Below are 26,421 nucleotides of genomic sequence, written 5' to 3' on the forward strand. Positions count from 1 at the left end.
AGGCTCTCCTCTCACATCTTCCCTTGGGTCTGGAAGGTAGAAGTCCTCCCCGAGAGCCCCGCCGCAGACAACTCTTACACCTCATTTTCCAGAGTGGGGTCGTGCAGCTGCCCTAGCTGTAGGGAGGCTGATGATGGTAACCCTCTAGAACAAAGAGGCGCAGTCACGGTTTCTCACCAGGGCCAGGTACGTCACTGCCTGGAGCAGTCAGGATTCTGCTGAGGAAGAAGAGGGGCCTGGATAGGCCTGCTGCTGAGAAGGTTGCTGTGCCTGCTGTCACCGTCCCCTCCTTCAGCAACTGCAGGTGCCAGCCTCCCTCTCACCTCAGCCTCTGCCCTCGTGCTGCTCTCTCCTGTGGACCCCCTCACCCTCTCATCCCACATTAGCTGGCCGTCACCTTGCTCACCCTCAGAGCCACCCTAGGGACATCACTCCATGAGGTCTGTCCCTCTGTATTCTCAAGCCCCTGCATTTTTCTCCACATACACTCACTCTTTGTTGTTGTCACTGTCTTTTCTGAAGGTATATGCGCCCTACAAGGGCAGGGCCACATCCCCTTGTCCAGCACAGGTGCTGGCCGCTCTCTGCCTCACTGCCTCCCACCCTCTCCAGCCACTGGAGCTAGATCCCAAATAAGGCCTTTCCCCCAAGGACTCATCCTTTACCTGGTCCACTCGGCCCTGGTGGCATTCCCTCAAGGACCTTCCATGACCACCCTATGCTCACTTTCCTTCCCAGCACTACCGCTCCCCAGTCACATGTGTTCTCGTTTGTTTCCTTACTGTCTGTCCCTGCTGCAATGTCAGCTCCGCGAGGGCCAGGCCACTCTGCTCTCGCTCCTGCTGTGCTGCACAAGGTATGGAGACTCAGTGAGGATCTGTCAAATTAATGAGTAAATAGCATGGAATTCAGAGTTTTCAGTTGATCAGAAAACATCTCCTCTCCAAAAACACCACCATCACAAGACTTATTTGAATTTAAAAAATTGGAGGAGAAATGTTATATCTCAAGGTAACAAAGGAATGAGAATGTTACTATTTGCTGAGCTGGATTTTAAAGAGTGGTTGTGGAAATTGTTTATGATGGCAGCAGCAGGGAAAGCAACCAAAACCAAAGAATAATGGAATAATGGCCTGGCGGAAGAGACGTGCTAGGGTATGAGAATATGACGGTGTAAGTAAAGCAGTCGGGGCCCAAGCCCAGCTTCTGAGCGTTAGCCTTGAGTCTCCGCTACCTGCCCTGGGCCGAGGACCTCCTCTTGTTATTCCCTCTGTCGCCCTCTGCACTGTCCTTTGTGCCTGGTCTTCCCCCACACTGGCCTCGCATCTGCTGCTTTTTAACACAAGTGACCTCCATCGTGACCCACCTCATGTCCCAGGCTCATCACACCCTAAGCTGTTTCACACCTAGATCTTGCAGAAGTGTGGCCTGGGTTCCTCTCTCTGACCCCAAGTTCTTCATCTCGGAACTCTGTTCTTGCTGGCCTTGCTCCCACCCTCCCAGCCCACCAAGCCCTCCTCTCCTGTGCGTGCATCTATCATTTACTGCACCTCACAGTGATTCCTGGCCACACTGCAAGTTCAGCACCGTGAGATGCAGCCCAGACATATCTTCTGCGTCCTCATCACATCCTGGGTGCTCAGTAATGGTCTGCTGGATGAATCACTAGGTATATGAAGACATGATGGACCCCTCGGCCCCTCCACTAAGCCCTCCTCTTAGGACTCGGTGTTCCTTTGACCTCCCTCCCTGGTTGCATGTTCCAGCCCAGAGTGATCCCCACTGTCTGCTTTCCCATCTCCCACCCCAAGGTGCTGGAGAAAGCCACAGAGTGGTGGTGAGAGAGTCCACTATAAATTTGAGTCATCTGACCTGAGAGGGACCCTTACATCTCTACATCATGTAGAGAGGGACATCTCTACATTTTGTCTCATCAGCTGCTCCAAACTTTTTTTGACCTCCCGCAGATGTCTACTCTTCTCTATTAGTCTTGAAAAAGAACCTCCCCTCTTATTTGAATGACAAAGTAGAGGGCCTCAGACATGAGCCCCTGAACTCCTTTCCACTCTGCCTCAATATGTCATTGTATGTCCTCCTCCCAGTCTTCAAAGGTTCTTGTCTCAAAGGAAGAAGCATCCTCTATTGCCAAGATCAGGACTGTGCATTGCACATCTCTAGGTGATGCCACACATTTAGACATCAGTGTGAATAGCACCTCCTAGAGTTGTGCAGTGCACAACCTTATGTGGCAGTTCTCATCTATATTTCCTTTATTTTCCATTTTTACTCCAGCATTGTTAATATCTTCTTTTGACTTCCATCTTTCCCTCTACTGGGGAAAAAAAACAAAAAACCAACTGTTTAGGGTTACCCTAAAGACAATGCTAAATAGAAATTCTTTCTTCAACCCCACTGCAGCTCTCATTTACTCTTTAGGTACAAAACAAGTCTATACTTACTCCCTATGCTTTCTCACTACCGGCTTAATCTTACTTTTTTGAATAAACTTTCCTTTTACCTACGTAGGCTTTACTTCTTTTAATTTGAAGCTCAGAACTCCTTCCATCTAAGACAATAATTGGCTTTCTTCGGGGTGCAGTTGGCCCTGAGGTCCAAAGCAAGCAAGAGCAGGCTCAGACCCTACCGATCCCCGTTCCTCCAGCTCAAAGGCTCTGCAGGCATCTGTGCTGACATGTAGCATCACTGACTCTCAGTGCCTCCAAGTCCCGATGCTTTCTCCTGGTCCACTACTCCTGGGCAAATGCCCTTCTCCTTGGCGTGCGCTATTTATCCTTTTTCAAATTGAGATATAATTCACATACCGTAAAACTTACCATTTTAACATGTATAATTCAATGGGTTTTAGTACATTCACAAAGTTTTGCAACCATCACCACTGTCTAATTCCAGAACACTTCCATCACCTCGAGAGAAACCCCATACTCAGCCATCACTCCCCATTCTGCCCTCCCCTATGGAAACCACTAATCTACTTTCTGTCCCTATACATTTGTCAGTTCTGGACATTTCACATTAATGGAATCATACAATATGTGGCTTTTTGTGACTGGCTTCTTTCACTGAACATAATGTTTTCAAGCTTCATGCATGTTGTAGCGTGTATCAGTGTTTCATCCCTTTTTATGACTGAATTATATTCCGTTATATGAAATAATGTATTCTATATATTTCAGTTTAAACAAGCAAATAATATTCCATTTGTTTATCCATTCATCAGTTGGGTTGGACATTTGGTTGTTTCCACCTTTTGGGTATTGTGAATAATACTGCTATGAACATTCATGTACAAGTTTTTGTGTGGACATATGTTTTCATTTCTCTTGGGTATATACTTAGGAGTAGAATTGCTGGGTCATATAGTAATTCTATGTTTAACTTTTTTCTTACTATTGTAAAATAATGTAGTATAAAATTTACCATCTTAACCATTTAAAAGTATACAATTCAGTGGCAACTATATTTAACTTTTTGAGGAACTGCTGAACTAGGTTCCAAAATAGCTACACCATTTAACACCCCACAAGCAATGTCTGAGGTTCCAGTTTATCCACATTCTCACCAATACTTTGTTATCTGTCTTTTTGATTCTAGCCATCATAGTGTGTGAAGTGATATCTCATTGTGGTTCTGATTTTCATTTCCCTGATGACTACTGCTGTTGAGCATCTTTTCTAGTGCTCACTACTTATTCTTTATCTTTGTCTCTTTTCCCTCCTCTATGCTTTGAACACAAGTGTACCCTGGGATGTTTTGCTCACCCTGGATTTCTCTGTGTACTTCTTCCCAGAAGATGTCCTTTCTTCTGTTTCACTTTTCCTCCATTAGGATATAAGATAATATAGAATTCCTAAAGCATGTAATAGATTTAACAATACTCCTGGCATTTCTCCAGAGGTGTGGAAAGTCTTAGAAGATGGTTCCTGCATAGGCAGGAAGAATATTTTGCTTATTTGGTTCACTCTTGAGTTTTGTTGCCATCTTAGTGCTTTGATGGAATAGTGCTCTGGATATTCTGCTTTATAGTGTGTGAAAGAATCTATCTGTGATTCAAGAAGAGTGTTTGTGCATAAATCACCAATCATCTGTTTTGCTCAGTGGGCCCAAAGCTACTCTGGCTGTCACTAGCCAAGTATAACAGCAAAACATTTTTTTCTTTTCCTTCTTCTTCTCCCCAAAGCACCCCCCCCACCCCCACCCCCGTACATAGTTGTATATTCTACTTGTGAGTGCCTCTGGTTGTGTTATGTGAGACATTACCCCAGCGTGGCCTGACAAGCAGTGCCATGTCCACACCTGGGATCCAAACCAGTGAAACCCCGGGCTATCAAAGCAGAGTGCAAACCCAACCACTCAGCCACGGGGTCGGCCCCTACAGCAAAACATTTTTGTCAAAGTATCAGGCAAAGGATGCAGCTAAAGCAGTGCCAAGAGGGAAATGTATAGCACTAAATGCTTGCATTAAAAAGGAGGAAAGGTCTCAAATAAATAATCTAACTTTCTATCTCAAGAAACTTGAAAAGATAAGTAAAATAAACCCAAAGTAAGCAGAAGGAAGGAAATAATAAAGATAAGAGCAGAAATCGATGACATTTAAAATAGGGAAACAATAGAGAAAATCAATGAAAGAAAAGCTGAGTTTTTGAAAAATCAATAAAATTGATAAACTCTAGCAAGACTGACAAAATAAAAATAGAGAAGACATAAATCATCAATATCAGGAATGGAATTGAAGATATTAGTACAGATCCTGTAGATATCAAAAGGATAATAAGAGAATGCTATGAACAACTTTATGCTAAAAAATTCAACAATTTAGAAGAAGTGGACCAATTTCTTGAAAACCACAAACTACCAAAACCCAACTAAAATTAAATAGATAGCCTGAATAGTCCTATAACCATTAAAGACATTGAATTTGTAATATAACAGTTCCTGGAAAAGAAATCTCCAGTCCCAAATGGCTTCCTTAGAGTATTTTACCAAACATTTAAAGAAAAATTAACACGAATTGTATACAACTTCTTCTAGAAAACAGAAGAGGAGGGATCATTTCCCGATCATTCTGTGAAGGCAGTCTTACCCTACCAAAATGAGGCAGAGAGTAAAAACAAAATAAAGCAAAACAAAACTCTACTACAGACCAACGTCACTCCCAAACTTTGATGCAGAAATCCTTGGCAAAATATTAGCAAACTGAATCTAACAATGTCTAAAAATAATTATACACTATGTCCAAGTGGGATTTATTCCAGTTGTGCAAGGCTGCTTAAACATTTGAAAATCAATCAGTCTAATTCAGCATGTGATCAAATTAAAGAATAAAAATAATATGATTATATCAATTGACCCAGACAAAGCGTTTGACAAAATCCAACACACATTCATGATAAAAATTCTCAGAAAGTTAGAAAGACAGAGGAACAACCTCAATTTGATAAAGAACATCTATAAAAAACCAACAGCTAACAGCATATTTAATGGTGAAAGGCTGAATGCTTTCCCCATAAGATGAGGAGAACTTATTAATATTGAATATTGAAGTTCTAGCCACTGAATAAGGCAAGAAAAAGACACAAATACAGATTGGAAAGGAAGAAATAAAATTTGCAGATGACATGATTGTCTATATAGAAATTCCCGAAGAATATACAGGAAAAAACTTTAACTTCTAGAACTATTAAGTGAGTTCAGCAAGGTCACAAGACACAATATCAACACACAAAAACCAATTTCATTTCCATAAGCTGACAATGAACATGCAGGAATCGAAATTAAAAATGCAGTACCAGGGGCTGCCCTGTGGCCGAGTGGTTAAGTTCACGCTCTCTGCTTCGGCAGCCCAGGGTTTCGCCACTTCGAATCCTGGGTGCAGACATGGCACTGCTCATCAAGCCATGCTGAGGTGACATCCCACATGCCACAGCTAGAAGGACCCACAACTAAAAATACACAACTTTGTACTGGGAGGCTTTGGGAGAAAAAGGAAAAATTTAAAAATCTTTTTAAAAAATGCAATACCATTTACAATCACTCCAAAGACAATGAAATACTTAAGTATTCAGTTAACAAAATATGTTACAATCTGTATGTCTAGAATTACAAAATGCTGATGAAAGAAATCAAAGAAGATCTAATAAATGGAGAGACATACTGTGTTCATAAAATGGAAGACGCAACATGGTAAATATGTCAATTCTCCCTAAATTGATCCATAGGTTTAATGCAATCCCTATTAAAATCCAAGCAAGTTTTTTGTAGACATTGACAAGCTTATTCTAAAATTTATATGAAAAGGCACAGACCCTAGAACAGCTAAAACAATCTTGACGAATAAAGTGGGAGGAATCACTGCCTGATATTAAGACAATATATAGTAATCAAGAGAGTGTGGTGCTGGCAGAGGGACTGACACATAGACCAGTGGAGCAGAAAAGAGAAGCCAGAAACAGACCCACACAAGTATGCTCAACTGACTTCTGAAAAAGATAGAAAATATCAGGCAGAAAATAATTCTCTTCAGGTTCATATTAAGCTCATCACTCAGAAAGCCAACTTGGCAAGTTCATGTCTGTGTTGGGGATTGTATGTCCTTCCTGTGTTTTCTTAGCTTGATTATTTCTTGAAAGAACTTCAAAAATAAGAAGCTTTAACATTTGCATGGTGTTGCTCCTAATTCCCCACCAGCAGCAGTAATCCAGCACTTGTGCCTTATGCTGTAATTAGTTGCTGTGGAAATGATTTTGATGGTCCAAACAGAGGACTAGCATAGCACATGGTGAAAAAGCAGCAAGATCAAATATACTCTTAAAAATGTTTGTTTCACGTAAATGCCTTTTTGTTTGAAACACAAAAAACAAAAAGGCAATTTGACGTTATATTCTGAAATATTTAGTAACATTTTCAAAGAATAACAGTTTCCTTGAAAAAGTTTTTAAAATGTATAGATTATATATAAAAATGGAAACATGGAAGAAGTCTTAGAAATCACTTGTAGAGCTATGATTGATTGATGAAAGTCTGAGACCAGGAGAGCTTGGACCTGCCCACGGAGTGCACATCAGAGCCAGAACCAGACCTCAGGGCTGCTGCCTCCCACTTCAGCATTGTCAAATGCACATGGAAGACACAGCCATTCTTCACCGTGGGGTCTAAGACAGGCCACTTAGGTGTCTTTGCAGTAATGATTACATATTTGCCTGATTAGGTGGTTTCCTAAAAGTTTTACAAAACGCAGATTAAAAAATTCTTTGTTGGCTGTGCCTTAATTTGAACATTTTCAGACTGAAACTTAAAAGAATTTTTCACTGCAAAATATATTAGTTTTTCTTCTGCTTAAGACTTTTTTGAGGTGCTTTTCTGAAATATTCTCTCATAAGGAAGTATGGTAGACAGTGTTGTGGGCCGCTCCCCCTCTCTGGAGGAAGCTGGTGCTTCCCTACCCAGTAGATGTCAGACTTGGGCATGTGACTTGCTCTGGCTAATAAAATGTAAGTAAAAGTGACATGTGTCACTCCTAAGCTGAGGCTTTAAGAAACTACACATAATCCCTCTTGATCTCTTTTCTCTCTATTACCACAGCTGACAAAATTGATAGAGGTTGCTCCATCATCCTGCATTATAAATGGTGGGCCAATCTGTATTGGAAATGTCGTGAAAATGAGAAATGAACTATTCTTGTTGCAGGCAATAAGATTTTGGAGTGATTTATTATGGCGGCATAACTTGGCCTATCATAGTATCTATAGGACTTGGTGCCAGAAGTAAGAGGCTGCTCTAGTGAATCCTAAAACCTGTGGCACTGGCTTTGTGGCCAGGTGGTGGGCAGTGAGGAGATGTTTATTGGAGGCTGGAGGATGGCATATTGTAAATGGTATCACATTTGGTAAAATTTCACCTGTCATAACTTGTGAGGCAATTAATATCCTAATGAGCTAAGGCTGTAGGCAAAGGGGACCAACAGAATGCTGGAACATGCTTGGTTGCTATTGTCTACATGTGAGAAGGGATGATAAGAAACAAACAGAAAAAAATTGGCCAGTGAACAAGTAGGAGTGAAAGGGAATAAAGAGATTCCATAAAATTGAAGTCTTACACTCTTGAATATAGACATGATTCTCATCTCCAACCAGTAAAAGATGAATCTGAAAAGGGCTTTGAGCAACAAAGGCCGATTAAAACACTCCCTTTTAACAAATTAACGGTGTGGTCTTAAGGCCTACTATTAATGTCTCTGAAAGAATTAAAGTGGCACCCGTAAATCCTCACCGTTAGACAACATAACTCTGGAAAAAAGAGACTAACAATGGCTTTCCCACAAACTCCTGATAAACTCAAGTTACCTGCAGTGAAGTCTAGAGAGAGGATACATCTCTAAATGAATTGTGGGTATGTTTGTTGACTCATGGAACTGACCGAAGTCAGATAGAACTAACTATGTTTCTGAGAGTTGTACTTTCCAAAGAACCACCACTCTGGGCTAAGAGAGACTGTAATTGTTTGAGACTTAAAGCAACCCTTGGGCCCCATATCTTCAATAGGCAAGAATCAGTCTGAGAAATATGTTCATCCACCAAGGAAAGAAAATTCTTCAGTGTCCTCCTACATGCAGCCAAGAAAGATAATGGAAAAGGAAGTCCCAGGAAATGGAGCAAAGGGCCATGGAGAACCATGGACTAGGAAGATACTCCCAGGGAGCAGATTCAGGGCCTAATCAAGGGCCCTTTCCCACCCTTAGAGAAGGGCCCCCTCAACCTACCCAGTGAGAATTCAGAGTTGATGTGGACCAATGGCTGCCATGTGTCTCCCACTCTTCCCCTTTCCAAATGGTAGTGTTTGTTGTGGTCTTCCTGTCCCTGCCCCACCACTGCATATCACATGTGTGGAGTGAAAGATAGACTTGACTTTTTATTCCACTGGACTTCAGATCAAGAGGAGCCACATCAAGACCTGATATAAATATGATCACAAAATCCTGATGCCCTAATCAGATGGGACTTTGGATTATCACCCTTGGCAAGGGGGAGGAAAGCAAATATGTGTGATCAGAAGGGTAGACTGTGGTAGAATGTATTATTATTCAAAAATATTTGTTATTCCTTGCCCTTTGACTCAGGCTTGGCCGTGTGACTTGCTTTAGCCAATAACATATGAATGGAAATGATGTTTGTCACTGCTGGGTAGAAATTCTAAGACCCAACACATGGTTCTCCATATTCTCTTCTTCCTCTGCCATGGCAACCATCAGTGTTCCAGATGGTAGACTGGGCTCCACTCCTAAATCACAGAATGCAGATTACGTGGAGCAAAGCCTCAGCTCCTGACCCATGATGGACATGTTGCATGAACAAGCAATAAGTCCTTGTTTGTTTGTGTAAGCCTCTGAGCATTATCTAACCTATCCTTGCTACACAGCAAAGGTGCAACTGTTTGTTTTGTCACCATTTGGGTATGTCTCCATTAAAGACGAAATTAAATCCCACGTCCTATCTGCTTCATTAATGAGTTGCACTAGGCTTCGGTAATCTCTGAGTATGCAGATTAGTGTTGCAACGAATTATATGAGTGCTCTGGGTACTCTAGGCTGACTTTCAGTGACCATCTGAGATATTTTTTGCCTGGAAGGCCAAGAACAACTTTGGATGGGGCCTGTGTTGGATGGCCACTAACTACTGAAGAATCTCCCTGCAACATTTTGGTTTAGGGTCCTGGGCCACACTGTTACATGATGGAGGAGCCCAGTTCACAAGCCACATCCTCTTGAAAGTTAGCATGACTTCCTCTGCACCTTTCTCCTGATGCACACCTCATCCTGTACTGTATCAGATGTCCTGAAACATGGTTATTTAAAAAAATGTGTAATTCATTAGGAAATTAAATGATAAATTTCTAGTTGAGATGTGAAAAATCACAGGAGACTGTTGCTCTAACCCTAACAGTCAAACCAAGATAAACAAACTACAAAATCAGTTTTTCTTTTTTTTTTTTAAAGATTGGCACCTGAGCTAACAATTGTTGCCAATCTTCTTTTTTTTGCTGCTTTTTTCTCCCCAAATCCCCCCAGTACATAGTTGTATATTTTCAGTTGTGGCTTCTAGTTGTGGCATGTGGGATGCCGCCTCAGCATGGCCTGACGAGCAGTGCCATGTCCACGCCCAGGATCCGAACTGGCGAAACCCTGGGCCCCCGAAGTGGAGTGCGCAAACTTAACCACTTGGCCACGGGGCCGGCCCCAAAATCAGTTTTTGTAAACTTGCCAGACAGCTGAGGATACAGCTAAGTAAACAGAGCTCCAGAAAGTAGTAAGTCCTTCACAGAAAAGAAGAAACCCATGGCTTCTTTCTTCCCTGTTGGAGTGGCAGGAGGAAGAGGTATCTGCCATAGGAATCTTCCCCAGGGGGAAGAAGAGACCAGCTAAACCTTAACTACATGCAGTCTGGTGTGACAGAATTCTAAAGAGCTGTTACACACCCCGTCATTCATCAACTCTTTCCCATGAATCTGTAAAAAGTGTCTAGGGGCATACATCAAAGCTGGGGGCAGGGCAGGACAACTGAGAGAAATCAGCCCAAGGCATTCCAGACCTTCAGCTCCCAAGGGCTGGGGTAAAGCAGAAGAACTGAGAGAAACTCCTCCAGGCATTCTGGTAGAAGAGAGATCTCCCAAGGTACAGAAAGCTGGGATGAGACCGGAAGGCAAAATGAACTTCCTAGCAAACCAAAAAGCTGGCAGCTGGTTTGTAATGCAAAGAGAGATCTCCTATGCTCTGAAATGCTAACAGCTTAACTGTAAAGCTCCAAGAAATCCTGCAATTGTGCCAGTTCTCAGACTCCAGACCTTGTAGAAGGGAAATTTCTGATCACGCTCTCAAAACATTTCAAACTAATAGTGAACTGAATCAAACTAAAGTTGCAATAAAGTCCAGACCCAACCTAAGCACAGATCAAATTGACTTTGCTCCCAGTTCTAGTGCCTAACGTAGGAAATGATGTTTTTAGGAAGCAGATATTTACTTCAGTTTCTACTGTCCTTTTATACAAAATGTCTAGCAAATAATATTTTTTTAAAAATTTAAGACCTAAGAAGAAGTAAGAAAATGTGACAAGAGAGTAAGCCATCAATAGAAGTTGACCAAAGAGATTGCCCAGATGTTGGACTATCAGAAGAGATTTTTTTTCAATTCTGATAAAAATGCTAGAGTATCTAAATGAACAGGTAGATGATATGTGTTAAGAGATGATTAATTTTAATAGAGATGTGGAAACTGTAGAAAGAACTCAAATAGAATTGTAAGAGATGAAAAATACAATATCAAAACTGAAGAATCCATTAGCTCAGCTTCACAACAAACTGACTCAGCATAGGAAAGAATCCATGAACATGAAGACAGGCCAATAGAAAGTATCCAAAATGAAATACAAAGAGAAAAAAGTGACAAACAAACAAACCAGAGAGTCCAAGATCTATTGAACAGTATCAATTGGTCTAACTTACATATATTTGGCATCTCACAAAGAGAACAGAGAGAGAATGAGGTAAAAGAAATATTTTAAAATATGATGACTGAGAACTTTCCAAAATTGATTAAGGATATCAATCTACATATCCAAAAAGCTCAACAAACCCCAAATAAGTTAAATACAAAGAAAACCACACATTAGGCACATTAAAATCAAACTCATGAAAACTAAAGCTGAAGAGAAAAGTCTTGAAAGCCGCTAGAGGGAAAAAGACACATTATATACAAAGAACAATACAAATTACCACTGACTTTTTACCAGAAACAGTGGAGACCAGAAGACAATGGAATAACGTCTATAACATCTTGGAAGAAATAGTCAATCTAGAATTCTCTATCCAGAAAATTATCTTTCAAAAGTTAAGGCAGAATAGGGGCTAGCCTGGTGGCGTAGAAGTTAAGTTTGTGCACTCCACTTCAGCGGCCTGGGGTTCACCGGTTCGGATCCCTGGCACGGACCTGTGCACCACTTAGCAAGCCATGCTCTGGTAGGCATCCCACATATAAAATAGAGGAAGATGGGCACAGATGTTAGCTCGGGGCCAGTCTCCCTCAGCAAAAAGAGGCAGATTGGTGGCAGATGTTAGCTCAGGGCTAATCTTCCTCAAAAAAAAAATTAAGGCAAAATGAAAACATTTGAGATTTACAAAATCTGAAAGAATTTATCTTATTAGACCTGCACTTTCAGAAATGCTAAAAGTTCTTCAGGCTAAAGAGAAATGATACCATATGAAACTGGCTCTTCAGGAAAAAATAAAGAGAACCAGAATGGGTAAATATTAAAAAATTTTATCTTTATTTTACATAGTTTATTTTATATAGTTTTGAATTCTTGAAAAGACTCTATTAACAGGTTTTTTTTAAAAAAAGGTTTACAACATAGAATTAAAATATGAAGCATAAAAACTATTAACAATGGGAAGAGGAGTCAATGGAATTATACTATTGCAAGGTTCCTACACTGTCCATGAAGTATCATTGTATTATTTAAAGGTAGGCTATGGTGACTCAAAGATGCATAGTGTAATTTCTAGGGCACCCTCTAAAATAATACCAAAAGAAGTATAGCTAAAAAACATCAATGGAGGAGGCAAAGTAGAATATTAAAAAATATGTGATTTACCCAAAAGAATTCAAGAAAGGAGGGACAGAGAAAAAAATGCAAATAGAGTAAATAAAAGTCAAATACCAAATAGGGAGCTTAAACTACAAAAAGAAGAGTGTTCCTAGAAATAAAGAGGGATGTGTCAGAATGATAAAAGACCAATTTGAGAAGATATAACAGTCATCAATTTGAATATACCTAATAAGAGAACCTTAAAATACTTGAAACAAAAAAATGACAGAACTAAAGAGAGAAATAGAATTTACATTTCACTCATTCCTTCACTGAAAAAGTCTTATTGCTTTTCCCAGAAGGGAAATTTATTTTTAAATGAAGTTTAATAAATATGTAATTAGGATGTCATATTGTATCATTTAGATTATTGCTCTTTTAAGATGCAATTTGTGGCACTGATTTCAAGGTTGAGACATTGTTAAACGTGTGATCACTACACATATGATTTTTCCTGGATCCCGTGTGGTTCCTCCATAAGAAATTCTGCCATAATGATTAATTGTACAAAGGACTCCTCTTGTGATTAGTTCTGCTTCAGTGGGTTTTTTTCTTATCCAGGCATTTTCTCCTAAATGATATTGCTTAATCTTTCAGATTCTTCTATTAAGAAGTTGATCAGATCTCTGGTACATTTAATTCCTTCCAATATTCCTACAAATGTTGGCAATTTTAAAACAATTTTAGTGTTTTATCAGCCCTCAGAGCTTCGTAATGTTACATATACTCTAAAACAGCCCAGTAGCGACGTACACAGATTAATAGGCAAAGCAAGATAACCACCTCCTATTGATGAACAGAATCACCAGTTTCAGTGGGAAAGGGTTATTCACTCTTTTTTCTTGTTAAAGAGGAAAATGGCCTCGCATGCATGATAACCATTGTCGTTGGGCTGCCTCCGGCTCAAAGACTAGTGCAGCAGACGAAGGGGTACCAGCAGGCAGGAGTAACTGTCAGCCCAAACTTCTGGCCCCACCAGGGCATCTCTGGTCAACCACAACCAAGTTCCAGAGTTTAAGCAACACACAGAGTCACAGTGCATACCTTTCAATGAGAAAACCAGGAGGAAAGAGTGGGGACAGAATCACCTTAAGAGTAATCTCAAATTTGAAGGACTTCAATACATATAAATCAATGAATAATTTATTCTGGAGCTTTAATAGGGATTTAGAAGAAAAGTTGGCAGAATTTACTCTTCTATTCTGACCGCCTGTGCATGTCCTCCCTTCTGTGCCCAGAGTTTTCTCTCCTTATTCTCTGCTTTCTATCCCTTTAACAATAAAAGTAACGAATACTTGCTGAGTCTTACTATATGCTTTGTGTTATTTTAAGTGTCTCATTTAATACCAACAAAAATCCACAATACTGTTATGCTCCCATCTTTTGGATAAACTGAAGTCAAGGTTGTTTAAGTAACTTGCCCAAGGTCACACAATCTCCACATTAGCCCCACAATCCTAGACAGTTTGATTCTAGAGCTGTGTCTCTTAATCCTTGGGGTTTTAGGGAGTCAGTGCCCCATACGTCTTCCTTAGCCTCCTGTGTTTGGAATCATGATAGTCAGAACCTCTGCTGGGATTTTCCATTTAAAGAGGGGACCACTTGCAGAGATGTGGCAAGGCAAAGAGGGCACAGAAGGGCAAAGGACCAGCCCTAGAGGGAGCGCTTGGAGGAACGCATTCCTGGAGCCTGGGCAGTGCCAGGAGGGCCTGGCAGGAGCTGGAGATGGAGGCTGCCTGTGAGGTCACAGATTCTGTCAGGGTGGCAGCTCCCGCAGGGAGGGTGGGAACACTCTGATCCTCCATCTTCCCCCCCTGAGATCTGCCCCGTTGGCCCAGCCTAAGCGAAGCCGGAGGGCGCTGGGTCTGTCTGTGGAGTCCAGTCCCTCAGGACACCAGACAGTGCAGGGATTTAGGGAGGTAAAAAGGGAGACGCCACACAGAAACCCACTGAGAAGGACATCAAGGGAATGGAATCCAAACCACCAGCTTCATTCTGATGGAGCCAGATTGGAAAGCATGGCTTGCACTGTGGTCAGATGGACTGTTCCTACCTGCCCCTAAATTGGACCTAACCCCACACTGCAGAAGTTGCCCTGAAAGGGCTGGACTCATCACCTGGGAGGACAGACCAGAAGGTGTCCGAGCTGTAGCTGAGCATGCTGGTTCCTCCCGAACTTACCAGTTAACCAGGTCACTCCTCCTGCTGGGCTAAGAGAGCAGGTGCTCCAGGGGCCCTGTACCTTCTGCCTCCCAGTGAAGAGATTCCCAAGGCTTTATCCAGGGCCCTCTTCCCATCATCCATGTGCTCCCAGGACACCCTCCTCCCTCCCCTGGTTCCATCTGGGCTCCAAGTCCAGCTGTGTCATTGGCTGCTATTATGACCTCAGATTTTTCTATTTATAAAATGAGAATAAGGATGCCTAACTCCCAAAATGATCATCCATTCATCCACTCAACAAATAATTGAGCATCAATCACATGTTGATACAGCCATGAAAAGACAGGACGCCCAGCCTGTGGAGCCTGTAGTCAGTGGGGAAGATGGATATTATGCAGTGCAACTGAATATTTCATTGCAATTTTTAAAAGGTCATAAAGGAGAAGTACAGATACAGATAGGGTATCAGACAGTCCTAGCCTGGGGTCAGGAAGCCTCCTTGAAGAGATGAGGTTGGATTGAGCTCTCAAGAGTGAGGAGAAATACAGCAGGAGGAAGAAGCATGGCTTATGAGGCAGAGGGAGCAAAGGAGCAAGGCCCTTAGGAGCAGAACATTGAGAGGGTGCCAGAGGTGAGACCTGGGTGAGCCTGGAGCATGGTAGACCTCGGGAAGTGGTGGTGCAACAGTGCCATGGCTGTTTGGTCATCACAGTGCCTCTCTGTGCTGAGCCCCAGGCCAGGAGCTCCAGTTCTCAGCGGTGGTTTCCCTGGCTGTCTCACGGACACTTCAAACTAAATAAATTTGGAGGGAGCTCCGCACCAGGGCCCAATCCATGCAAGGGCTGTCCTGACTGCCCCCACCACCACCTCCAGTTCCAGTCAGGCCAGTGTTCCTTGTGTCCTGGAGCTCCTTCCGTCTGCCTCCGCCTATACCTGCTGTTATAATAATTTCCTAACTGGCCCCCTACTCCAGACTCCCCCTTCGCATCCATCCCCTACTACCTCCACTTTATCTCGCTAAGATGCAGGCAGGTCACGTGACCTCTATAGGCTGTCACTGGCTGATAACGCTCACCACCACAAACAAGCAAACCATGGTAAGCTCGGGCATGAGTAGCAAAGCTCCCCTGTGAGATTCAGGAACAGGATAAGTCGCTGTCCCTGCTACTATTTACGATGATTCTGGTTGATGTGATGAAGAGAGAAGCCTAACAACTGGAAAGGAAGAAGCAAAGGATCGTTTTGTGAAGATGGTCTGATTGCCTGCCTAGGAAACCAGGAGAAGCAACTGAAAGAAAACTATTAATACTAGGATCTGGAAGAAGACTGACTACAAATGAGTACACAGAAATCGCCTCCCTCAAGATAAACCACCACCAGCTAGAAAATGCAATGGAGGAAAGACACAATGAAAAAGATGCAATACCTATGACAGGCTTAATAAAAAATGTGCAAGATCTAGATGAAAAAAGTTCAAAATAGAGAAGCACAGAAATGGAGATAGGAAATCTCAATTTTATAAAAATGTTAGTTAGAAATGTCAATAGGAAAAAATATCAATAGGGTACTTTTTAGTAACTAGACAAACTAACCTGAGGTTATGATGCAAAAATAACCCATAAATAATCATGGGAAAAAATTTAAAGAGGAGAAGTAAGGAAGACCAAGTCCTACCAGATATTACAGTACATTATAAGGCCACAGTTGTTAAAACATTGTGGTGTGGATACAAAATGGAATAGATCAATAGAAAAAACAGTAAAAAAAAAATAGACCCACATTTATATGTAAATTAATACATGATAAAGGATATGTTAATTTAAGTGAAAAAAAAACCTCTCAAATGATTTGTTAAATAATCAGATGACAGACCTGTGGGTTTTTATTTAACTGATGCTGTGTTTATTAGAAGAGGAGACTGCTAGTAACACCCTTCTCATTTAACAGTCAAGTCATATAAGTATTTATATGGATTAGGAATCCAGCATGGTTTTAGCATTATTCCCAGGGCAAAAAATTAACAAGTAAAAAGTAAGAGAACCTAACAAAATTATCTCACAGGACACGGTAACAGATTCTGAAGTCTGAGAGTCTTGCAAGACTTCCAAGGGGAAATTACAATGAGAGAAGAGAGAAGGTTGCAGCAGTTAAGGATATTCATGCCAGTTTTCATATTTCACAGGAAACCAGGAAGGATGTTCATGTGAAATTCCACACTTAACATCTTTTCAAATTGGGTCTGTGAATGATGTATCTTCCTCCACAGCTGCAGGGCAGAGGGACCATCTCCTTCATTTCTTTTTTAGACTCCTTTTTTTTTAAAAATTATCAATACTTGCATTTTTAAGGCCAGACTCTGAGATGCTCTAGGTAGCATTATAAGCAAAAAGCAGACCCATAGAGATGACTTTCACTACAAGCAATGAAGCTTGTGGAGAAGTTTATCCAATAAGAGTGAAATGAGCAGCACATGAAGTGTTGTCTTCTTCAAGGGTGTTCAGATGAGCTGAGGCCTGAGCGGGGACTGCCAGATTCCGCACTTTGAGGGTCCTTGGAGAGCTTGTCAAGATCAGCTCCAGAGGAGTGACAGAACTCAGGTTTCCTCAGGATCTGGTGATCCGTGGTTGTCGGTTCATAGCTCAGAGTGAGGTGATAGAGGGTTGGTCAGAGCTCCTAGTCTGATGCACAAAGATTGTTGGTCTGCAGACCTCACTTCAGAGTCATCAGGCTCTTGGGCACAACGCCTGGGCCCCCAGCGCCCAAACATAGAGGTCACTTTTCTAGGGCCATCAGTTCCTGTAGAGAATCCTCCTTGTCCTCCTCATCTGTGTGGGAGAGTAGATGCCTGGCTAGACTCACGTTGTGTGTGTTTGAGGTGGGGGTGATTGGTGATGAGTCAGAGAGAGGGGGCTTGACCATTCTATGTATACGCGTTCAATTCATTTCTTTCAGTCCCCTCCCCGCTTTTAGCCTCACTTCTCTCCCCTGCCATGGGCCATACCTGACAGTCCCAATTCCAGAGCCTTCCTTGGCTCCGCTGGGCCCATAACTCCCCTCTCGGCTGCCACCTCCTGTGCGCGTTCTCAGAGCAGCGTTGTTAGCCCTCACCCCAACCTTCCCCTCATCTTTCATAAATGTGCTGAAGTCTCTTTCCTGCTGATAGTCCCTCTCCTGTTTTCTTTCTTGTAGCTAGATTATCTTTTAATTCCTTTCCTTTATTTTAGTGGAATCTCAGGAGGGAGCAGAGAAAGACATGAGTGACTAATCTGTCATCTTCAACTAGAAGCCTATTGGGTGGTTTTCAGCAAGGAAGCGTTTGCATTTCACCGTGGCTGCTGAGCAGAGAACGGGCTGGGCCGTAGGGCGAGAAAGGCATCTGGGTGAGGGGTCACAGGCTCATTCGTTTCCGGGAGAAGTGGGTAGAGGTGGCCGAGCCAGTAGGAGCAGAACTGACAAGATGTGGGATGTAGGGAGTGGGGGAAGGGTGAGTCAAGGATGAGCAGCAGGGTGGGTGATAGGCTTTTACTGAGGTGGCAAAGGAGAGGGCAGAAGCCGGTGTGCGGGGTGGAAGCAAGAGTCCAGCCTTGAACATGTGGACTTGAGCAGTCTCTGCAGCATCCATGTGAAAGTGCCAAACAGTTAAGTTTACGAGACCGCAGCTCTGAAGGGAGGTCTTGGGGGACTTGGTGGATAATAAATGGTGAATGTCATTGTTATTGCCCTCGAGTTGGACATAACTCTGTGTGTGTGTGTGTGTACCCTGCTTGTGCATATTGCTGAGGGGGAACCAATCTGATTCACTGTCACCCTAGTGGCCCAAGCACAGCACTCACCTCACCTCCATGGAGTAAGCACATGGAGGGGGTGCAGGTGGCATGAGGGAGGGGACCGTGGGGGGTGGCAGTGATGGCTCACCTCTGGCTGGAACTCAGATCGGGGCCCAGGAGCTGGGGAGTGGACAGCCCTGATCCATGATCCGAAGCTGTAATCTACCATCAGGGCCCTGCTTCCTCCCGAGGCCACAGATGCAACTGTCACAGCTCATGTGGTCTGACCAGGGCAGCAATACCCCAAGGCTGGCCTCAGAGGCAGCATGGACCTCTGTTGCTCAATCAAATCTCACTCCAAAGAGTTTTATTCTTTAAGGTCTCCAGGAGTAAAGAGTTCAAGGACTGATCTTGACTTCTGCTTTCCTACGAGATAAAAGTAATCAATTCTCATATATTCCCAGTGGGTAAAATGGTGCAGCCACTGTGGAAAACAGTCTGGAAGCTCCTTAAAAAAGTTAAACCTAAAGTTACCATATGATCCAACAGTTCCACTCCTAGGTATCTACCCAAAAGAAATGAAAACATATGTCCATACAAAAACTTGTACACAAATGTTCATAGCAGCATTATTCACAATAGCCAAAAGGTAGAAACAACCCAAATGTCCATCAACAGAACAGGTAAACAAAATCTGGTTTATCCATACAGTAGAATATTATTCAGCCATAGAAAGGAATGGAGCACTAATACATGTTACTACATAGATAAACCTCGAAAACATTCTGCTAAGTGAAAGAAGCTAGTCACAAAAGGCCACATGTTATATGATTCCATTTATACGAAATGTCCAGAATAGACAAATGTGTGGATACAAAAGGTAGATTAGTGGTGGCCAGGGGCTGAGGGGCAAGGGGAATGGAGAGTGACTGATAATAGGTATGAACTTTCTTTTTGGTTGATGAAAATGTTCTGGAATTAGATGGCAGTGATGGTTGACAGCACGTGTGAACATAGTAAAACTCACTGAATTGTGCACCTTGAAACAGTGAATATTATGGTATGTGAGTTATATCTCAACAGTAAAAGCTAAAAGCAATCAGTTACTCCCCTAACAATTTATAAAATTAAAGTTAAAAATAAATGGAGGGGCGGGCCCTGTGGCCAAGTGGTTGGGTTTGCGGGCTCCACTTCCGTGGCCCAGGGTTTCACTGGTTCGGATCCTGGGCGAGGACATGGCACCCCTTGTCAAGCCATGCTGAGGCAGCATCCCACATGCCACAACTAGAAGGACTCACAACTAAAATATACAACCATGTACTGGGGGAAGGGGGTTGGGAGAAAAAGCAGAAAGGAAAAAAAGAAAGAAGATTGGCAACAGTTGTTAGCTCAGGTGCCATTCTTTAAAAATAAAAAATAAATAAATAAATGGAAATGTGGGTACAGTTTCACTTTGGGATGATGAAAAGTTCTGGAAATAAATAGTAGTGATGGTTACCTAATATTGTGAATGTGCTTAATGCCAGTGAATTGTACACTCAAGCATGATTGAAATGATAAAAGTTTAAGCTACGTATGTTTTACAAAAAAAAAATAATAACTAAACTAGCGGAAATATACCTGAGTCATAAACAAGCTGTTTTTAAATGAGGACCTTTGTCACTCACTGTGAGGAAAACACTAGGAAATACAGGTCTTTTTGCCTGCAGATTCAATGGCTCTTAACAAACGTACTGTAACTCTGAGCTTGAGTGGGGCCTGCGGTGGACAGCTCTGGCCCTTTGGTCCTGCCCCTGACTGGCTTACCTTCCTTCATTTTCCACACCTGTTTTCTCTGAAATCAAACTAGTTCTCTGCCCGTCTCATGGCGTGGGGGAGGCATGGACGGGGGCCTGGTCAGTGGCAAGCAGAGTCCCCAGATGCCGTCAATGGGCCCGGCATCGCCCTCAGGCCTGGTTTTCAGGCCTGTGTGGAAATCCCCAGGAAGTCCAGTTTTGGCCAGAGGCTTGTGTCCTTCTGCTTCCAGGAGCTTGATGGCCGGTTAGGGTCTGCACTTCTGCCCCTTGGTGAGTTTTGCGGAGTCCCCTCTCAGGCGACTGTCCCACTCTGCATGCCAGAACCTGTTTCCCTCCATCCTTGTCATTCCTCAGTATGGCCACACTTCGTTTTTGCCAATCTGCTCTGTGAAAAGTGATGTCTTATGATCTTTATTTGCATTTTAGAAGACTAGTAAGTTTCTATTAATTAGCCATTCTGATTTCCACTTCTAGAAATTATCCATTAGTATCCTCTAGCCAGTTTTCTGTGAGATCATTTTTTCTTAATGACTTATAGAGTCCTTTATATAGTCTGGATACTTCCCTATTTCTCCTTTATATGCCCAGCGTATAGTGTTTAATTGTCTCAATTTTTTCTGATGCTTTTTATCCTACAGGATTTTAAAATTGTGGTGTAGACTACTTTATCATTTATTTCTTATTGTTGGTATTGTTTGTGTCTTTTTATCAATATTCTCCTATTTGTGGGAACTTATATTCTTTGTTTTCTTTAACTGTATTTAAGATGTGCTTTTTGTGTTTGCTTCATGTTTAGGCTTTTAATCCATCCAGACTCTGAATTTGTGATTTTGTGGTACATGAAAACAAACATCTCATTTGATTTTTTTCCAACATGGCAAGTCTGTTGTCCCAGTGCGGTATGTGGGAATGTCTATGCTACATGGCTTTGCCTCCGTCCTACACCAAGGCCCACGAGCCACAGTTCTGCTTCTGAGTTTTACATTCTGTTCCCTACAGATGTTTTTTTCTCATCTTTTCATGATATCTTTTTTTACTTTAATTTGTCTCTAACTTATTTTGTGTATGTTATGAAGTAGGTATTTAACTTTATAATTTTACAAATAATTAATTCATTCCAACCCAATATAGATTTGAAATGCCACGTCATAGACTACATTTTTATTTATACTATGGCCTGTTTGGGGCTTTTGATTTTCCTCTGCTGACTTCTCTATTTTTACATGACTGTCAGTTCTGAGCCCTCCCTGTCTAATACAACCGATATTCCCACAGTGTTCACCCTTTTTAACATCATCATGACGGTTCTCATTGGGGCTGGTTTTCAGATGAACTTTAGATTCAGTTTATAAAGTTTTCACCCCAAAATGCCACCAGTACTTTGATGAAATTGCATTAACATAAAACTTAATATGGTAGAGTTGATGTCTTTTCAGTGTTGCATTCTCCTATCCAGGAGCATGACATGTGTCCCTTAAGCTCCCTTCCTTCAAAAGATCTGGCACATTTCTTCTGAAACTTACTGTCAGATATTTGGGGGTTTTTATTACTATTTTGAGTGCAGTTTGTTTATTTTATTACATTTTCTATCTCGTTGCTGGTAGGAAAGTTACTGATTCTTCTGTGTTTACTGCGGGATATTTTTTATGGCCTAATTTTCCTTTAGAATTTTCATTGGTTAGAAAAAGTTTAAATAACAAGAACCAAATATCCATAAGCCCACTAAAGTTCTTCCTGGTTTTTTCCCCCTCCTTATTTATCTACAATTTTATGATTCAAAATTCATTCATTCTATATAAGCTATTTTGTAACCTGGCATAATTTTTTGATCTATTTTTACAATAAACTTTTTATTTTAGAACAGTTTTATATTCACATACAAATTTATCAAAAAAGATACTACAAAGAGTTCTCATATATCCCACACCCAGTTCCCCCTATTATTAACATCTTACATTAATATGGTATATTGGTGACAATTAATGAACCCAATACTACTGGTATATTATTATCAACTAAAGTCCATACATTCAGATTTCCTCAATATTTCCCTAATGTCCACTTTCTGTTCTAGGATCCCATCCAGAACACCACATTATATCAGACGTCATGTCTCCTTAGGGTCCTTTGGGCTGTGACAGTTTCTCAGACTTTCCTTGTTTTCAATGACCCTGACAGTTTGAGGAGTGCTGGTCAGGTATTTTGTAGAATGGCCCTTTATTGATATTTGTCTGATGTTTTTCTCATGATTAGACTAGGGATATGGGTTTTGGGGAGGAGGACCACAGAAGTAGGGTGCCATTTCCATCACATCATATCAAGGGTGCATACCATCAGTATATGACCTATTACTGTTTGTTTGTTTCCTTCTTTTGCTGAAGAAGATTAGCCTTGAGCTTACAACTGCTCCTAATCTTCCTCTTTTTTTGCTTGAGGAAATTAGCCCTGAGCTAACATCTGTATCAGTCTTCCTCCACTTTATATGTGGGATGCTGCCACAGCATGGCTGACGAATGGTGTAGGTCTGTACCCGGGATCCAAACCCACAAACCCAGGCTGCTGAAGCAGAGCATGCTGAATTTAACCACTACGCCATGGGGCTGGCCCCACCTGTCACCGTTGACGTTGACCCAGATCACCTGGCTGAGGTGGTGCTTCTCAGTTTTCTCTTCTGTAAAGTTCCTCTTTTATCTCCCTTTTCCATACTGTACCCTTTGAAAGTAAGTCACTAGCCACAGCTCATGCTTATGGAGTGGATCTTCTTAAGGACAGAGCATCTACAGAAATTGTTTGGAATTCTTCTTCATGGGCTGTCTATTCTCCTCCATTTATTTATTTATTCAGTCACTTATTATATTGGTGTGGACTCATGAATATTTATTTTTACTTTGGGTCATAATCCAGTGCTACTTTATTTTCTTGCTCAAATTGTTCAGCTTTGGCCATCGGGAGCTCTTTCAGTTGGCTCTTGTGTCCCTGTGATGTACCCTCTTCAGTGTATGCATGTGTTTATCACTTCCTTATGCTCTGGCACTACACCATGCTCCAGGCTCATTTTGTATATTTCCCGCCCAGTCCTGGAATCAGCCATTTCTGAAGGAGCCCTGCCTGCTTTTGTCGGAGAAGGATCTTAGAAGCCAAGATCTGGGTGCTGGGCGTGCTCTTTACTCTGGGAGTATTCTTGCTTCTGGGCCCTCTCAACTGACAGAGCAAGGAGATAAAAGCTGTACACTAACCTGTGTATATACACATGTCTATAAATGTTTCTGAATGTAACCATCTGTATCTGTATGAAGCTAACCGTGAGTTCATACTGATGTCTCCAACTCTAATCCATTACCACACAGAACAGTCTACCCTCCTCTCCTGGCTTATCTGGCTAAATTTAAACTTACTAAGACCTCTATGGCATATTTTCATTTCATTAAATAGTCTTCTACAAAAATATTTTAAATAGCTATATAGGATTCCACTGAATGGATATATGCTAATTTAAACAATTTCCTGAATGCCTCTTAATGAATATCCTCAGACCAAATCTACTCCTTAGGATAAATTCTTAGAAGAGGAATTTTGGGGTCAAAAAATATATGCACATTGTAAGGATTCTGATACATACTCCCCAAATGCCTTCAAAAAGCTTATAATAATTTATTCTCCCATCAGAACTATATCAGAATGCTCTTCACCCTGCACTAGTGCTAACAGCACATACTTCAGTTTTGTTTAACGTTTGCCAATTCGATAAGTGAAAAAGTCTCTTATTAATGCACTTAATTACATTTGCTTAATTTTTAATAGAAGCTTAACTTTTATTTATTCATTGATCATTTCTTTTTCTTCTGAGAATTGCTTATTTATTCCATTTGCCCATTTATATCAGGATATTCCTTTTTTTTTAATTACTCTTTAGGAACTCCTTCTGTAATGAATTTATTAGCCTTTTGACAATTTGAAACAAATATTTCTCCCAGTTTTTTATTGGCCTTTAATTGTTAACTCTTTTTAATGTTCAAACATTTTTAATTTTGTACCATCAAATCTATTAGTCCTTTTATTGCTTGTCTTTGATATCATCTTTAAAATACTCTTCTCCACCAAAATTATATAAATAATCACCTATATTTTTCTGTCTTTTCTGACTTAATTTGTTATATTGAAATGCTTGATCCATGTGGAATTTACTTAGCTAATGGTGGTAGGCAGGGCTCTCCCTTCATTTTGTGAGTCTCAGGCCCAGAGGGTTGAGGTAATCATACTCAACAGTTAATGACACATTATCGTCACTGGTCCTGGAAAGGCCTCATGATAAGATTATAAACAAAATAATATATTGTAAAAATACCCTTGGTGTTAAAAAAAGAAAAGAAAAGAAAATCGTAGAAAATTAAGAAAGTTTGGAAATTAATGATAAAATACAATATGTGAAAAAAAAAAAACACAATATGTGAAAATTTGTGGGACACAGCAAAAGTAGTACTTAGAGGGAAATTTAGAACTTTAAATACATTTATCAGGTAATGGAAAATGTTAAAAACAAGTGAGATAAGTATTCAACTCAATAAGTTGGAAAAAGAACAACAAATCCAAATACACAAAAAAGAAGATAATTTATAAATGGCAGAGATTTTAAAAATCAAGAAAAAAATAGAAAAGATTAAGAAAATAAAAATGATAATTCTTGTCCTTTTATTATTAATTTCTAAGTGTATTGTAGTATAGTTAGGAATATAATTTGTGTAATATGGCTCCTTTGGTGTTTAGTGGGGCTTCATTTTTGGCCAAGCACGCATCCTCACTGTGTTGGTTGTGAAGTGCTACGTGTATCTAACAGCTTGAGCTTATTAATTGCTCTCTTCCTATCTTCAATTTCTCTGCTTTTTGTTTGTTTGCTTGCTTGATCTACAAGTTTCTGAGAGGAGTATGCTAGAGTCTCCACTTATAATTGCCAATCTATCTATTTCTCCCTGAGGTTTTGTAAGTTTTTTCTTTTCTTTTCTTTTCTTTTTTTTTTTGAGGAAGATTAGCCCTGAGCTAACTACTGCCAATCCCCCTCTTTTTGCTGAGGAAGATTGGCCCTGAGCTAACATCCATGCCCATCTTCCTCTACTTTATATCCGGGACGCCTACCACAGCATGGCTTGCCAAGCAGTGCCATGTCTGCACCCAGGATCCAAACTGGTGAACCCCGGGCTGCCAAAGCAGAACATGCGAACTTAACCACTGCGCCACTGGGCAGCCCTGTAAGTTTTTTCTTGAGAGGTTTTGATGCCGAATTGTTAACTGTTTATGTGTTTATGATGGATGTATCTTTTTGTTTTACTTTCAGCAGAATATAATCTCCTTTGCCTTTATGACTTTTTCTTGGCTTAAATTAAATTTTTATCACATTAAGATTTCTTTAGAAAATATTTGCCTTATATATCTTTTCCTGTTCTTTTATTTTCACCTTTCTGTGTCTTTTGTACAAAATACGGAAATTTTAAAATTCAGATTATGAGTCCTTTTCTTATTTGGTGAATTAACTCACATACATTTGTTATAATTACTGATGTATTAAGCGTTTTCTGTCTTCTTATGTCATATTTTCGATATACTGTGTTTTCTTTTCTTTCCTATTTTCCATTGGGTAGACCATGTTTTCTTCTGGTAGTTTACGATCTTCATCTAAATTTATATCTAACTTTCCTTTCTTTTAATTTCCTTGTCAAGTTTTGAGTTAGAAAGTGTTCCTTCTTTTCCATTCTCTGGAAGAGTTTATATAAGAGTGGTCTTGTTTCTTCCTTAAATGTTTGGAAGAAATCATCAGTGAATCAGCTGGGCCTGGGATTTTTTTGTGGGGGATTCAATTTATTTAAGAGATATATGACTGCTCAGTTTTTCTACTACTTCTTGTATTGGTTTTGGTGTATTGCGTTTCACATTGAATTTGTCCATTTCATCTATTTTTTCAAATTTATTGGCATAAAGTTGCTCATATTATTCTCTTTTGATCATCTTAATGACTGTAGGGTCTGTAATGATATTCCATTTTCATTCTTTATA

The 26,421-nt window shown here is 40.9% G+C and overlaps 1 protein-coding gene across 8 annotated transcripts in view; it reads left to right on the forward strand.

Moving 5' to 3' along the window:
- POLN (DNA polymerase nu) overlaps positions 1-26,421 on the forward strand; it is a 171,590-nt gene that overhangs the window by 101,524 nt on the left and 43,645 nt on the right. The window lies entirely within an intron of this gene.

Source organism: Equus quagga, chromosome 3 (assembly GCF_021613505.1).
Source record: "Equus quagga isolate Etosha38 chromosome 3, UCLA_HA_Equagga_1.0, whole genome shotgun sequence".
In the NCBI taxonomy this organism is placed as follows: Eukaryota; Metazoa; Chordata; class Mammalia; order Perissodactyla; family Equidae; genus Equus; species Equus quagga.